General features: G+C 45.1%; 1 protein-coding gene across 5 annotated transcripts in view; it reads right to left on the bottom strand.

The window, feature by feature from the left end:
* The window catches only part of tmcc3 (transmembrane and coiled-coil domain family 3), a 149,313-nt gene that overhangs the window by 90,759 nt on the left and 42,062 nt on the right, over positions 1–16,492 (bottom strand). Inside the window, exons 1-2 of one of the 5 annotated variants that reach the window (XM_063072284.1) lie at positions 6,966–7,094; positions 253–428 (exon numbers count right to left, since the gene is read on the bottom strand). The exons of 1 other annotated variant lie outside the window; for it this stretch is intronic. The gene's annotated coding sequence lies outside the window, so the exon portion shown is untranslated. Of the gene's footprint in view, positions 1–252; positions 429–6,965; positions 7,102–16,492 lie in introns of those variants that run through there. 3 more of the 5 variants (XM_063072285.1, XM_063072283.1, XM_063072281.1) reach the window with 3 other exon arrangements.

Here is a 16,492-nt window from a genome sequence, read left to right as displayed (position 1 = left end):
GAGCTGAACTGAGCTCAGCCATCTGAGTTTCCTATGCATTAGTGACACAGCAGATTCAGATTTATTAATCACACTTACACCCAAACATACAGTGAAATGTGCCATTTCTGTTAACCACCAACATAACCTAACGATGTGCTGGGGGCCACACATTCCAGCACCAACACAGCATGCTCGCAATGCTCAGCAGAACAACACAGAACACAACAGAACAGACACATCAAGTAACAACCCGGTCCTCCTGTCACTCACCTACCCATGCACATATAGAGTACTCCAACCCCAGGAAAGGCTGTCTTCTGCCTCCAGCGGACCTCCTGGACTTGCAGACTCAGGCTTCCGTAGACCTCTGGACTTCCAATTGACCTTCGGCCTTCGATCTTCCATGTCGACCAAGGACTCATCGATGACGGTGAATAATGAGGATCCTGGATGAGGACCACAAACACTAGGTCTCAAACTCCAAACTCGTCGTTTCACGTACCCAGAGGGACTCCGGCCCTCGTGTCTCCTGCCCACAAGAATTCAATGTGCTGCCTTTGATAGTTTAGTAAAGAGTTTGCAAACCAGTGTCTCTCTGCCCAACTTGAGACACCCTGTAACACGTGTACCTTCAAACAGCCTTTGACTATTCTCACTCATCTCTTCAAGGCAACATTTGATGCTCGATGGCATGGTGAACTGAAGGAGGGCTTCATGCCACTTTATTTCATAAAACATTCAACTAGATATGAACAGATCGAAGCCTGAAGGTCAATCAGAGACCAGAAGTTAAGGCCCAATACCAGAATCCTGGCTCTGCAAATCTCTGTGATCTACTGAGTAAGTTGGGGTCCAGTGTTTGTGAATCCAGAATTTCACTGGAGGCCAAAGAAGACAGTGTTTTCTGGGGTGAGAGTACTGTGCGTGTACACGTGAGGTTGGTAGGGAGGAACAGGGCTTGTTTTGTTGTTTGCTGTGGTCTGTAGAGAATGGTGGACATGCTGTGTTGGCACGGGAATGTGTGGCAACTCACTTATCGTATGTTTGAGTGTGTTGGTTGTTAACACAAGTGGCACATTTCACTCTGTGTTTCGAGGTACGTGTAATAAAAAAATCTGAATCTGAGCGCTTAATCACATTTTATTTCATAAAACATTCATAGAAACATACAAACATAGAAACCCTACAGCTCAATACAGGCCCTTTGGCCCACAAAGCTGTGCCGAACATGTCCTTACCTTAGAAATTACCTAGTGTTACCCATAGCCCTCTATTTTTCTGAGCTCCATGCACCTATCCAGGAGTCTCTTAAAAGACCCTATTGTATCTCCCTCCACCACCGTCGCTGGCAGCCCATTCCACGCACTCACCACTCTCTGTGTAAAAAACTTACCCCTGATGTCTCCTCTGTACCTACTTCCAAGCACCTTAAAACTGTGCCCTCTCATGTTAGCCATCTCAGCCCTAGGAAAAAGCCTCTGACTATCCACACAATCAATGCCTCTCATCATCTTATACACCGCTATCGGGTCACCTCTCATCCTCTGTCGCTCCAAGGAGAAAAAGCTGAGTTCACCCAACCTATTCTCATAAGACACACTCCCCAATCCCTGTAAATCTCCTCTGCACCCTTTCTATGGTTTCCACATCCTTCCTGTAGTGAGCTGACCACAACTGAGCATAGTTTTCCAAGTGGGGTCTGACAGGGGTCCTGTATAGCTGCAACATTACCTCTCGGCTCTTGAGCTCAATCCCACGATTGATGAAGGCCAATGCACCGTATGCCTTCTTAACCACAGAGTCAACCTGCGCAGCAGCTTTGAGTGTCCTATGGACTCGGACCCCAAGATCCCTCTGATCCTCCACACTGCCAAGAGTCTTACCATTAATGCTATACTGTATTCTGTCATCATATTTGACCTACCAAATGAACCACCTCACACTTATCTGCCACTTCTCAGCCCAGTTTTACATCCTATCAATGTTCCGCTGTAACCTCTGACAGCCCTCCACACTATCCACAACACCCTCAACCTTTGTGTTATCAGCAAATTTACTAACCCATCTCTCCACTTCCTCATCCAGGTCAGTTATAAAAATCACGAAGAGAAGGGGTCCCAGAACAAATCCCTGAGGCACACCACTGGTCACCAGCCTCCATGCAGAATATGACCTGTCTACAACCACTCTTTGCGTTCTGTGGACAAGCCAGTTCTGGATCCACAAAACAATGGCCCCCTGGATCCTATGCCTCCTTTCTTTCTCAATAAATTCCAACAGATGTGAATGGAATGAAGGAGTAGCTTCTCTGTAAACTGTGACATGATGAAACGGTCACCAATTCTTTAGCTGTACTCTGAAACCCTGCACATCTCACCTCGACACATTTCAAGTTATAATCTTTGCTTACTGAGAGGGTATTATTCCCCTTCTCACAATGGCTACAAGCAGTAAACAAATGGGTTACCAATCTCCCAGTAATTACATCAGAAGGTTTATGGAGAATTTAATTATCGCTACCTCCCATCCTTATACACGTATATCCTTGAGTATAAGAACTCCTTATTGTCCACCTCCCCTTGCATCATTGTATTGATTCCAACGTTGTATCTGTTGGGCTGTTGCGACAGTGGGCAGAGGCGGGGCAGCTTTTAGACCCATCGGTGACTCTACCAAACCTCAAGTGTGGAATAGAGCAGTGTGGCTTGGTGTGACTCTGCAGTTTTGTTGAGTAATGAGTCATGAACTGATGCTGACACAAGAGACGGCAGATGCCGGAACCTGGAGCAACTTGGAGAAACATCAGTCCTGATGCAAAAACTGTCGATGATTGCTTTCCTCCAGCATATGCTAGAGTTTAGAATTTAGAATTTATTTAAATCTTACATCCATCCCACAAAGTGAGGGATTAAAAATCTTTGCATTATGACAGACATGTGAATTTACAAGTCTAATGGCTTGTAGAAAGAAGCTGTCCTGCAGCCTGTTGGTGCTGGCTTTAACACTGCAGGTACCATTTGCCGGATGGAAGCAGCTGAAGCAGTTTATAGTGGGAGTGACTGGTGTCCCTGATGATCTTCCAGGCCTTTCTGCACCTGCTGCTATAAATCTCCTCAATGGAGGGAAGTTCTCATCCATAGATGTGCTGGGCTGTCTGTATCACTCTCTGCAATGCCCAGCGATCAAAGTTGGTACAGTTCCCGTACCAGGCGGTGATACAGCCAGTCGGTATGCTCTCAGTGGTGCCCCTGTAGAAGGTCTTGAGGATTTGGGGGCCTGTGCCAAACTTCTTCAGTCACCTGAGGTGGAAGAGATGCTGTTGTGCTTTTTTTGCCACTAAGCCGGTGTGTACAGTCCAGGTGAGATCCTATCAACTTTAAACTGAGTGTAAAAAGACATTTAGCTTGTCTGGGAGCGAGGTGGAAATGTCGGCTGTACTGCTGTATTTCCTCTATAAGTCCACGATGGTGTGCAGTTCTTGCCATATGCTGCATGTGTCATTGTCACGGAGCTGTGACTGGATTTTGTCCCTGTGTTGCCGTTTTGCCACCTTGATGGCTCTACGTAAATCGTACTGGCATCTCTTGAGCTCCTGTTGGTCTCTGGAGGCGAAGGCTTTATCCCTCCTGCTGACAGCAACACACACTGAACTATTCATCCAAGCCTTCTGGTTTGGGTAGACCTGGACTGATTTTTTGAGAAACAATGTGTTTAATATTCTTCTATATGAAGCTTGTGACCACCTCCATGTACTCAGACATGATCTCAGCTTGAAATATCTCCCTGGTGACACTATCAAAGCAGTCTCGTAACTTTGAGTCTGACTGGTTGGACCAGCAGTGGATAGTTTTCACTATGGCCACTTCAAGCTTCAATCTCTGTCTGTAGATGGGCAGGAGAATGGTCAGACTTTCCAAACGGAGGGTGCAGAAGTGCCTTGTAGGCATTGCGGAAGGGAGAGTAGCAGTGGTCGTGTATGCTTCCTCCCCGTGTGCCCACCTCGATGTGTAGGCAGAACTTCCGGTAAGCTCTGGTCAGAGACGCTTGGTTAAAGTCTCCAGCGATGATGAAAGCAGCTCTGCTCCACCTGCTGAGTTCTTCTTGCAGATTATTTATTACATGAATTAATGCCATTGTTTGTGGATGCTGTGGAATAGTGGAGATTACGTATCACACGCTTCCATCATTGAGAATAAATCCTTGAACTGCCCATCTAGCTTCACTGTGGGAGTCCTCTCATGTCAACGGCTGCAGCAGTTTATAAAGACGGTGAGTCACCACCATCGGAAGGGTACTTATGAATGGGCAACAACTGTTATCCCTCCCAGTTATACTCACTCCCCAACCGAATAAAAAACACTTGCACAAGGCAGCGAAGCAGGAGACTGCAGAATGCAAGGTATGAGTCAGAATCAGATTCCCACTCTTGCAAAGTTTAATTGAATGGGAATTGATAGAGATCTTGACACTGTATAGTGTTTTGTACTTCTGTGGTCAGAAAGGAAACTACATCTTCCATCTCTTCACTCAGCAGTTAAAACCTGTTGGGAGTTTCTTTAATGGATGAACAAAGATTTTGTCGTCCACGTGGTGTCTCCACTCTCCACATTCTGACCTTCAGCAGTGGACTAGAAGCGTCCTTGCAAGTCAATCACTCATGAGCAGTGCGATAACCAGCCGTGCCCTCATAGGTCCAATGCTGACCTCCAGCGCTGCCCATGTGGAACTTCTCCCAGTTACTGTGTGCTTCCTCCGTGTGGCCGGGTTGCTCCCATGGCCCAAAGATGTGCAGGTTGACAGGTTAATTGGCGGCTGTAGATTGCACCACCCCCATCCGCCCAGCTTCGATGCGTAGGTGAATGGTGGAATCTGGGCAAGGTTGAAGAGACGGCAAAGAGAATAAAATGGAGAACAATGTAAGATTCTTGCTGATGGGAGCTTGATGGTTAGCACAGACCTGAGTGACCGAAGAGCCTGGCTTCATGTTTTATAACTCCATGACTCAATAACTATGAGCTAAATCAGAACCTGTGGGGCATTTGTGGATCCTGGGTGGCAGAGTACGTAGTGGTTACTGCAATACTATAAAACGCCAGCGACCTGGGTTCAACTCCGGTCACCGTCTGTAAGGAGTTTGTTCCTTCTCCCCGTGACTGGTGGGTTTCCTCCAGTTTCTTCCCACAGTCTAAAGACATGCAGGTTTATAGGTTAATTGGGAGCAAAAGTCTGTTACCATGCTGTATCACTATATAAAATAAAATAAATAACCACCGTGTTTTAGCACTGAGTTCAAAGTGTGTGGAACATATGGAGCATTTCGAGGTGAGGGATCAAGTGCAGCTTTATATTGCAAGAATAGTCCCTTCCTTAAGAATTAATCTGAAATAACAGATTTACAGAGTCACATGGCACAGAAAAAATCTCTTCGGCCCATCATTGTCATGCTAGCCATCAAATTCCTATCTACTCCAATCACTTAGACCATATTCTCCTCTACATTGGAAGTTGAAGTGTTTATTTATAAGAGAGCCTCTGCCTCCCATCACCCCCTCGGACAGTGTGTTCCACACACCTACCATCCTCCAGGTGAAAAGTTTCTGCTTCAGATCACCTTGAAACTTCCTTCCTCTTACCTTGAATCTTTGCCCTCTAATGTTAGATACCTCTACAATGGGCAAAGCTTTTATATAATCCACACTCTTTGTGCCCTGCGTAATTTGTATACTTTTGCATGAGGTCGCCCTCCAAGGGAAGCAAGCTCAACTTTTTGTCAATGAAACGCACCAATCCAGGCAACATCCTTGTGAATCTCCTCTACACCTTCTCCAGTGAAGTAAGACCATTCAACCAAAAGGCATTGGAGCAGAATTAGGCCATTTGGCCCATTGAGTCTGCTCCACCATTCAATCATGGCTGATGTATTACCCCTCTCAATCTCATTCTCCTGTCTTCTGCTAGTAACCATTGATACCTTTACTAATCAAGAACCTATCAACCTCGACTTTAAATATACCCAATGACTTGGCCTCCACAGACTCACCACCCTCTGGCTAAAGAAGTTCCACCTCCTGAGTTATGGGCACTCTCTGGAAAATGTCCTCACACTGACACTCCATCTCCTTGCCCAGTTACATTCTCTGAGATTTAGTCCTGTACTGCTCCTTCTCCATTCAGACTACATGCGTACTGACTCAAAAAGCTCTCTAGGATGCATTTGAGACATCCCCCACCCCTCTCTACTAGTTACACACGAAGGAAATCCCAGTCAGGACTAGGGAAGCTGAAATATCCTACGGCTACAAGCCTGCCACTCTTACACCTCACACAAAATACTGGAGGATCTCAGTATCCATGGAGGCGAATAAATTGTCCACAGCTCATAATAAACATCATATTTATTCTTCTCCATAGTTGCTGCCTGACCTGCTGAATTCCTCCAGCATTTTGTATGTGTCACTCTTACTCCCCTCTGTGATTTTGCACATTCTTCCTGTGACCACATGGCATTTATGAGGAGCCCTGGTAGGTTAACTAGCTCCCAGAGCCCCCCAGCCAGTACAGGTGGGCAGCAGGAGAATAAAGGAGCGTATGAGGGAGAAAAATAGTTGCAGAACTACAGAGGAATATGTAGTGCAGAAAAAGGATTGATGCACTGGGAGCTGGCATGAGCTCAATGGGCTGAATGGTCTCCCGCTGTGCTGAAATACAAAGAAACTGATATATAGCCAAGTACAGTGGTGTACCATGTCCACCAATGGTCAAAGTTTTCTGATGTTTTCACAAACTGCTTGCATTTTGCCAGTAGCACAACCTCACTGCTTCTACTTTTACCTGAGATTAGCTGTTTCTCTCTGCACAAAGACACATTTCTCTTTTCAGCACAGTGCTCATGCGGCTCCATAAACACTTTTTCTAATGCTCAAGGATGTCCTCGTTCGGCTGCTATTAGTACATGGTTTTGATGGCTGATGTAGTGACCTTACCTTGTAGTGTTCTGTCCATTGTAACTTGAAAGGTGTTCAGTGACGACTTCACACATAATGAAGTTTTGTGTAGGAGTAACAATACATGTGCACATTCACTGTCACAAACGCCTGACTCTCTTTCCCCACATTCGACAGAGCACGTGACCAATCCAGTCTACTGTGTACTTTGGTTCCTGAAGCTCTCTGTATAGATGCTGCAAAGATATCACTAAGTACTGTTTATTGTCAACTACCCAGTCCAAAGTCACCTTGTAGTCAGCCGGTTCACTATGAACATAAAACATTGCAGCACAGAACAGCCAATCAGCCCACAGTGTTGTGCCTGTTATCTTTCATAACTCCAAAACATTAAACTTATTAAAAGGAAAACAAGAGAGCTGAGAGATGCAAGTCTTAGTTGGTGTTTACTTTAAGCACATATTATGTCATAGTGTCATGACGTATGCAATTCACTTACTTTTAACCCTAAAGCGTAATTATTTAAACAAACAAGAATGCTTAATCAAACAATATATTTACAATATTGCTCAAATGTTAAATACACAACACTACTCTCTGCTTATCTATAAGCTCCAACTCAGTATAGAATGCATCTTAACTATATACACAGTATACTATATTAAGGCATCCGTTCGTCTTGCGAGACCATGGATCTGCGCCTGGAAAGTCTTCACTCTCCAGGGCGCAGGCCTGGGCAAGGTTGTATGGGAGACCAGCAGTTGCCCATGCTGCAAGTCTCCCCTCTCCACGACACCAATGTTGTTCAAGGGAAGGGCATTAGGACCCATACAGCTTGGCACCAGTTTCGTCGCAGAGCAATGTGTGATTAAGTGCCTTGCTCAAGGACACAACACGTTCCCTCGGCTGGGGCTCGAATTCATGACCTTCAGGTCGCTAGTCGAATACCTTAACCACTTGGCCACGTGCCCACAGTATACTATATAGTACAACTATATACAGGCACCCACAGCATAATAAACTTTAAATTGTCCCATTCAGGCCTAATTAATCATTGTGGAGGGAGGCTTACTTACTCTTGTGGGAAAATGTCTTTCCTGACAAGGGGTGGGGTGGTCACTCTGCATGGCAGCTGTGACTTGTTGCTGTGAAACAATCTCAGGTTCTGTGGCCTCTTCCATGGTGGTTACAGTAGTTTACCCTGAGACTGAAGGAAACGTTTCTGACAGCAGTGGTCACCTTTTTTTCTCCAACAATCGACTCTGCTCTCTTCAACTGATCAATGTATCTTCTCCACATGACATCATATGCAATCTCCACTGTGAGGGAGAGTGGTCCAGTTCCGTCCTTAATCTTTCCAGCTACCCACTTTTGATCACCCCTGTAGTTCCTCGCCAGGACTGCTTGTCCAGGAGTGAAACATCGAATCTCCTTGTTTGAGAAGCCTTCAATTTGCCTCAGCCATTTGTCTTGCAGACTCCTTCTGAGATTGGCTTTGAGCACAAACGCAAGGGACGACTCAGGAGCGACATACAGGCGAGCTGCTGGTTGTGCTGTGTGCAGCATTACAATACGACAAGAGGGAACTGGAGAGCTTCTGGTTCAGTGTTAGTGTCAGTGTTCTCCTCACACTCAGTGTTAGTGTCAGTGTTCTGCTCACACTCAGTGTCGTGTGTTCTGTTCACACTCAGTGTTAGTGTCAGTGTTCTCCTCACACTCAGTGTTAGTGTCAGTGTTCTGCTCACACTCAGTGTTGTGTGTTCTGTTCACACTCAGTGTTAGTGTCAGTGTTCTGCTCACACTCAGTGTCAGTGTCGTGAGTTCTGCTCACACTCAGTGTTAGTGTAATGTGTTCTGCTCACACTCAGTGTTCGTGTGTTCTGTTCACACTCAGTGTTAGTGTCAGTGTTCTGCTCACACTCAGTGTTAGTGTCGTGTGTTCTGCTCACACTCAGTGTTAGTGTAATGTGTTCTGCTCACACTCAGTGTTCGTGTGTTCTGTTCACACTCAGTGTTAGTGTCAGTGTTCTGCTGACACTCAGTGTTAGTGTCGTGTGTTCTGCTCACACTCAGTGTTAGTGTCAGTGTTCTGCTCACACTCAGTGTCGTGTGTTCTGTTCACACTCAGTGTTAGTGTCAGTGTTCTGCTCACACTCAGTGTTAGTGTCAGTGTTCTGCTCACACTCAGTGTCGTGTGTTCTGTTCACACTCAGTGTTAGTGTCAGTGTTCTGCTGACACTCAGTGTTAGTGTCGTGTGTTCTGCTCACACTCAGTGTTAGTGTAGTGTGTTCTGCTCATACTCAGTGTTCGTGTAGTGTCAGTGTTCTGCTCACACTCAGTGTTTGTGTAGTGTGTGTTCTGCTCACACTCAGTGTTTGTGTAGTGTCCGTGTTCTGCTGACATTGATTAAAGTGTGTTCTTTAGACTTTGTATAAACCTTTCCATTTTTAGCTGGATGGTACAGTGCAGATGGAATATGTCTCATTCCATTCATTTTCTGGAATGATTGAAACTGTTCCACACCAAGCTGTGTTCATTGTCACTGACTGAATGTTCTGAAACTCCAGTCCTTGCAAAGAGGCTTCCCAACACATCAGCAGTGTGTGAGTCTGTAGCGGAGGCTATTGGGAGCACTTCTGGCCACTTTGTGGCTGTATCCACGACTACCAAGAAATTTGTGCTTGGGAAAATCAACATGAATCCTCTGTTAGGGCAATGCAGGCCACTCCCAGGGACAGAGAGGTGTTGCTCTTGGCATCTTCTGGAGAAGGCAACATCCCACATAGTGCACGACAAGCTGGTCGATCTGCTGATCTGTCCCAGGCCACCAGACCAAGCTTCGAGCCAACACCTTCATTTTGACCACACCTAGATGACTGGCATGTGGCTTCTCCAACAAATTAGCTCTCAGCTTAGATGGCACTTTCAAACCCCACATAAGGCAACCTCCGTCAAGGGCAAATTCATCTCGGCGCTAGTAAAAATGGGGGAACTGGAGTTTCAGCTGCACATTCCAATCATCTTGGATGGCCATGTGGACCTGAGACAGTGTGGGATCATTTCTGGTTTCCCTTTGGATCACCTCTGCCGAAACAGGGAGATTTTCAATTTGCATTTGGGAGATTGCATCAAGAGGAGTGTCTCTTTTTGTAAATTTTTCCAGTATTTCCTTTTCTAAGGATAAACAGGACAATCAATCAGCAGAGCCCGTTTGTGCTGCTGCTGTTAGCGGAACCCCCTTCCGTGGATTGAAAATGGACACCAGTGGCTGATGACTGGTAATGAGGGTAAACTCATTAATAAACTCATTAATGAGGGTAAACTCATTAGTAAACTCATTACTCATGTAAACTCACACCAAACCAGGTTCAGGGCCTCTGTCAATCTGTGCATAATTTTTCTCTGCAGCGGTAAGGGAACGTGATGCAAAGGTGTTCACTTCCATCACTCATAACATGTGACATGACTCACCTATACCATAAGGTGAGGTATCACAGGGATGCTTCGCTGGACGATGTGGATCTCAATATGTGAGTACAGTGTTTGACATCACAACCTCCTTTTCCTTTTGGAAAGCCACGTCCATTGCCATTTCTTCCCAATCTGTAGTAATGAGTTTGAAGGGTGGAGCACAGTACCCTGTTATAGTAGTTGGCAAATCCTAAAAAGGACCGCAACTGTGACACGTACTTTGGCACCACTGCTTGAATTTTCTCAGCACACTTGTATAATCCTTGTGCATCAATAGCATGACCTATGCTCGGAGCCCATAATCTTCTAATTTTTTTAATGCTGTCTTGAGGTTTTAGATATGTTCCTTGTCTCCCTTATTAGTAACAATGATGTCATGCAGGTAACACTGAGCACCTGGGCAGCCTTGTAGCACCTGGTCCATAGCTTTCTGCCAGAGTGCAGGGGCAGATGCTACTCCAAAAATAAGCTGATTGTGCCAATAAAGCCCTTTAGAAACATAGAAAACATAGAAAACCTACAGCACAATACAGGCCCTTCGGTCCACAAAGTTGTGCCCAACATGTCCCAACCTTAGAAATTACTAGGCTTAGCCATAGTCCTCTATTTTTCTGAGCTCCATGTACCTATCCAAAAGTCTCTTAAAAGACCCTATCGTATCCGCCTCCACCACCATCGCCGGCAGCCCATTCCACACACTCACCACTCTCTGAGTAAAAAACTTACCCCTGACATCTCCTCTGTACCTATTCCCCAGCACCTTAAACCTGTGTTCTCTTGTGGCAACCATTTCAGCCCTGGGAAAAAGCCTCTGACTATCCACATGATCAATGTCTCTCATCATCTTATCAGGTCACCTCTCATCCTTTGTTGCTCCAAGGAGAAAAGCCGATCTTTTTCATCGGGCGTGCTCCCCAATCCAGACAACATCCTTGTAAACCTCCTCTACACCCTTTCTATGGCTTCCACATCCTTCCTGTAGTGAGGTGACCAGAACTGAGCACAGTACTCCAAGTGGAGTCTGACCAGGGTCCTATATAGCTGCAACATTACCTCTCGGCTCCTAAATTCAATCCCACGATTGATGAAGGCCAATACACCGTATGCCTTCTTAACTACAGAGTTAACCTGCACAGCTGCTTTGAGCGTCCTATGGATTCAGACCCCAAGATCCCTCTGATCCTCCACACTGCCAGGAGTCTTACCAATAATACAATATTCTGCCATCATATTTGACCTACCAAAATGAACCACGTCACACTTATCTGGGTTGAACTCCATCTGCCACTTCTCAGCCCAGCTTTGCATCCTATCAATGTCCCGCTGCAACCTCTGACAGCCCTCCACACTATCCACAACACCCCCAACCTTTGTGTCATCAGCAAATTTACTAACCCATCCCGCCACTTCCTCATCCAGGTCATTTATAAAAATCACGAAGAGTAAGGGTCCCAGAACAGATCCCTGAGGCTCACCACTGGTGACTGACCTCCATGCAGAATATGACTCGTCTACAACCACTCTTTGCCTTCTGTGGGCAAGCCAGTTCTGGATCCACAATGTTCCCTTGGATCCCATGCCTCCTTACTTTCTCAATAAACCTGGTATGGGGTACCTTATCAAATACCTTGCTGAAACCCATATACACTACATCTACTGCTCTTCCTTCATCAATGTGCTTAGTCACATCCTCAAAAAATTCAATCAGGCTTGTAAGGTATGACCTGCCCTTAACAAAGCCATGCTGACTATTCCTAATCATATTATGCCTCTCCAAATGTTCATAAATCCTGCTATTCAGGATCTTCTCCATCAACTCACCAACCACTGAAGTAAGACTCACTGGTCTATAATTTCCTGGGGCATCTCTACTGCCTTTCTTGAATAAGGGAACAACATCCGCAACCCTCCAGTCCTCCGGAACCTCTCCTTTCCCCAATGACGATGCAAAGACCATTGCCAGAGGCTCAGCAATCTCCTCCCTCACCTCCCATACTAGCCCGGGGTACATCTCATCCAGCCCCGGCGACTTATCCAACTTCTGCTATTTCCTTCGGTTCCATACACACCTTTCACTGTCACACTTGATAGGTCCTATTCTCTCACGTCTTATCCTCTTGCTCTTCACATACTTCTAGAATGCCTTGGGGTTTTCCTTAATCCTGTCTGCCAAGGCCTTCTCATGGCCCCTTCTGGCTCTCCTAATCTCCTTCTTAAGGTCCTTCCTGTTAGCCTTATAATCTTCTAGATCTCTAACATTACCCAGCTCTCTGAGCCTTTCGTAAGCTTTTCTTTTCTTCTTGACTAGATTTACTACAGCCTTTGTACACCACAGTTCCTGTACCCTACCATAACTTCCCTGTCTCAGTGGAACGTTTATGCAGAACTCCACATGAATATCCCCTGAACATTTGCCACATTTCTTCTGTACCTTTCCCTGAGAACATCTGTTCCCAATTTAAGCTTCCAAGTTCCTGCCCGATAGCCTCATAATTCCCCTTACTCCAATTAAACGCTTTTCTAACTTGTCTGTTCCTATCTCTCTCCAATGCTATGGTAAAGGAGATAGAATTGTAATCACTATCTCCAAAATGCTCTCCTACTGAGAGACCTGACACCTGACCAGGTTCTTTTCCCAATACCAGATCAAGTACAGCCTCTCCTCTTGTAGGCTTATCTACATATTGTGTGAAGAAACCTTCCTGAACGAACCTAACAATCTCCACCCCATCTGAACCCCTTGCTCCAGGGAGATGCCAATCGATATTTGGAAAATTAAAATTTCCCACCACGACAACTCTGTTATTACTTCACCTTTCCAGGCTCCCTATCTGGTCCTCAATATCCCTGTTACTATTGGGCAGCCTATAAAAAACATCCAGTAGAGTTATTTACCCCTTCCTGTTCCTAACTTCCACCCACAGAGACTCCGTAGACAATCCCTCCATGACGCTCACCTTTTCTGCAGACATGACACTATCTCTGATCAACAGTGCCACACCCCCACCTCTTCTGCCTCCCTCCCTGTCCTTTCTGAAACATTTAAAAACCGGCACTTGAAGTAACCATTCCTGTCCCTGAGCCATCCAAGCCTCTGTAATGGCCACCACATCATAACTCCAAGTACTGATCCATGCTCTAAGCTTATCCACTTTGTTCACAATACCCCTTGCGTTAAAATAGACACATCTCAAACCGTCAGTCTGAGCGCATCCCTTCTTTATCACCTGCCTATCCTCCCTCACACACTGTCCCCAAGCTTTCTTTATTTGTGAGCCAAATTCCTCTTCCCCAGTCTCTTCAGTTTGGTTCCCACCCCCCAACAATTCTAGTTTAAACTCTCCCCAGTAGTCTTAGCAAAACCCCTCTCCAGGATATTGGTCCCCCTGGGATTCAAGTGCAACCTGTCCTTTTTGTACAGGTCTCTCCTGCCCCAAAAGAGGTCCCAATGATCCAGAAATCTGAATCCATGCCCCCTGCTCCAATCCCTCAGCCACGCATTTATCCTCCACCTCATTCTATTCCTATACTCACTGTCACGTGGCACAGGAAGTAACCTTTATGAGTGTTTATGGTGGATAATTCTTTGGACTCTCCTTCCATGTCCATGTAAGACTCAGCTAAGTTCACTTTGCTGGAGTGTTTTCTTCCAGAAAGATTTGTAAAGATATCCTCCATCTTGGGGAGAGGGTATTGACTTACTTTCAATACTGGATTGATGGTGACCTTAAAATCACCACAGATTCTGACAGACCCATCCGTCTTAGCTACTGGGACCACTGGAGTTGCCCATGGGCTCTACTCGACCTTGGAAAGAAATCCTTCAGCTCTCATGTGATCTAGCTCATTGGTTACTTTATGACAGATGGTATAAGGAACTTGGCAGCCTTGCAAAACTTGGGTACAGCATTTTCACTTAATACTGTTTTACCCTTGATATAGCTGAGCTTTTCAATGCCATCCTTGAACACCACTGTGGCATCATCCAGTACCTTCCTTAATTCACTCTCAGTTGCCGGAGATGTGGCATGCAAATGGTGGATGGATCTCCAATTAAGTTGTAGTTGTCCCAGCTAATCACAACCCCACAATGCTGGCCCTCCTGTTTTTACCACATATAAGCCCAATGTGGCTTTTGGTTGTTGTATTTCACTGTTATGAATGTCATTCCCACAGGAGTTATCTTTTCTCCACTATATGTTCCAGTTGGATATCTGCAGGCTTCAGTTTAGTACCTATGAAATTCCATTCAAACTTTTTGTAGGATGTCTGAAGCAGCCAAGCCAACGTCCAATTCCATTTTAATTAATTTGTCATTTACTTCAGGTGTAAGCCATAACGTTTGTCTATTATTAGTTTTCACATTGTAAATCTCTATACTACTCAGTCCTGAGCCACTCTCATCTTTATCAGACTTTTTATCGACAGTATACAGATTAGTGCTCTTTTTGAAACTGCAACTTGGCTTTTTGTCATTTTCTCTTCCCCGTGCAGTCCTTTTATTTGTCTGCTCCACATGCTCTTTGTATGTGTCCTACTTTGTTGCATTTTCTGCATGCTTCACCTTTAAATCTGCATGGGTCTGGTGTATATGAGCCCTCACCAATAAAATATGCTCAGACAGGTCACTTTTTGTTTAGACGTTGCAATGTTCACACTCACTTTCATTCCTGACTGCAATTCAATTGTGTCTGTGTCTGCTGTTTCCATTGATACAGCTATTTCAACTGCTCTTTTAAATGTAAGTTGTACATCAGTTAGGAGCCACTTTTGAATGTTTTTGGTAAGATTCCACAAACTAAACAATCTCTCAGTGCATCATTGAACCAGCAATGTTCAGACAATCTTTTCAATTCAGCCACATGTGCTGAAATGGACTTCCTCTTGATTCCACTTATGAAACCTAAAGCATTCTGCAATCAAAAATGGTTTTGGTTCTAAATATTCCTGCATTACTTTCCCCGATGGGGCATTAAGAACTTAAAATACTGCAGGTGCACTCCATCAGTGAGTTGCTTTCTGGCGGAGAAACTGAAGGAGCTGGACATGGTGTGGATTGTGCTGCTGCCTGCGTCAGGGAAGTGTCAGAGGAGTTGCGCGTTGGTGGTGTGCAGTCTAACAGTGAGTGATCAGCTTAGTTGCTTTTCTTGTGATTGCAACACCCTGTTGGACATTGTTAATGTGGAATGCTGCAAGTCCGATTCACTAATTTGTTGGCAGATAGCGGGGAAGATACGTGGTTTCGGTTGTAGCAAGGACTGGGCCTCAAGCCGCAGTGACACCTGTTTATAGCCACTCAGGAGAGAGGCATCAGAGTCGGTGCGCTCCAGCAGAGGTGGTGTGGTGTGGTGTCCAAGCTGGAGTCAGTGCTGCCCCCTGTGTTCGCTCGGCAGAAGACAAGCTGTATTGTGGTCAAATACAGACTGCTGCAACATTCATGGGACTTAGAGTCTTTGGCTATCTTTTTTGTGTATGACTGAACTTAACAGATATCTATATGTGTTTGTCTTCTTATATGTGCTATATGTACCTTGTGCTGTGTATGACTGTTGGTACTGTGTTTTGCATCTTGGCCTTGGAGTAACGCTTTTTTGTTTGGCTGTATTCATGGGTATTCATGTATGGTCGAATGACAATTACAGGTTTCCCCCGCCATCCAAAGGTAGAGCGTTCCTATGAAACGGTTCGTAAGCCGGAAAGTCGTAAAGCGAAGAAGCAATTACCATTAATTTATATGGGAATAATTTGTGAGCGTTCGCAGACCCAAAAAAAACCTACCAAATCATGCCAAATAACACATAAGACCTAAAATAACAGTAGCATATAGTAAAAGCAGGAATGATATGATAAATACACAGCCTATATAAAGTAGAAATACTTTTCCACAATCACTGCCGCACTGTTCTCTGTAGCGAAAATCTTACGCAAGCGCTCTCGGCAGAAACACTCTCTCCAGTAACCTTTAAGCTATGAAGCTGCCAAATCATACCAAATAACACATAAAAATACACAGCCGATATAAAGTAGAAATAATGTATGTACAGTGTAGTATCACTTACCGGAATCGCTTAGACATTGAGCAGACTGACGATGG

The sequence above is a fragment of the Mobula hypostoma genome, chromosome 20 (assembly GCF_963921235.1).
Source record: "Mobula hypostoma chromosome 20, sMobHyp1.1, whole genome shotgun sequence".
Lineage (NCBI taxonomy): Eukaryota > Metazoa > Chordata > Chondrichthyes > Myliobatiformes > Myliobatidae > Mobula > Mobula hypostoma.
This window is presented reverse-complemented; position numbering and strand designations above follow the sequence as displayed.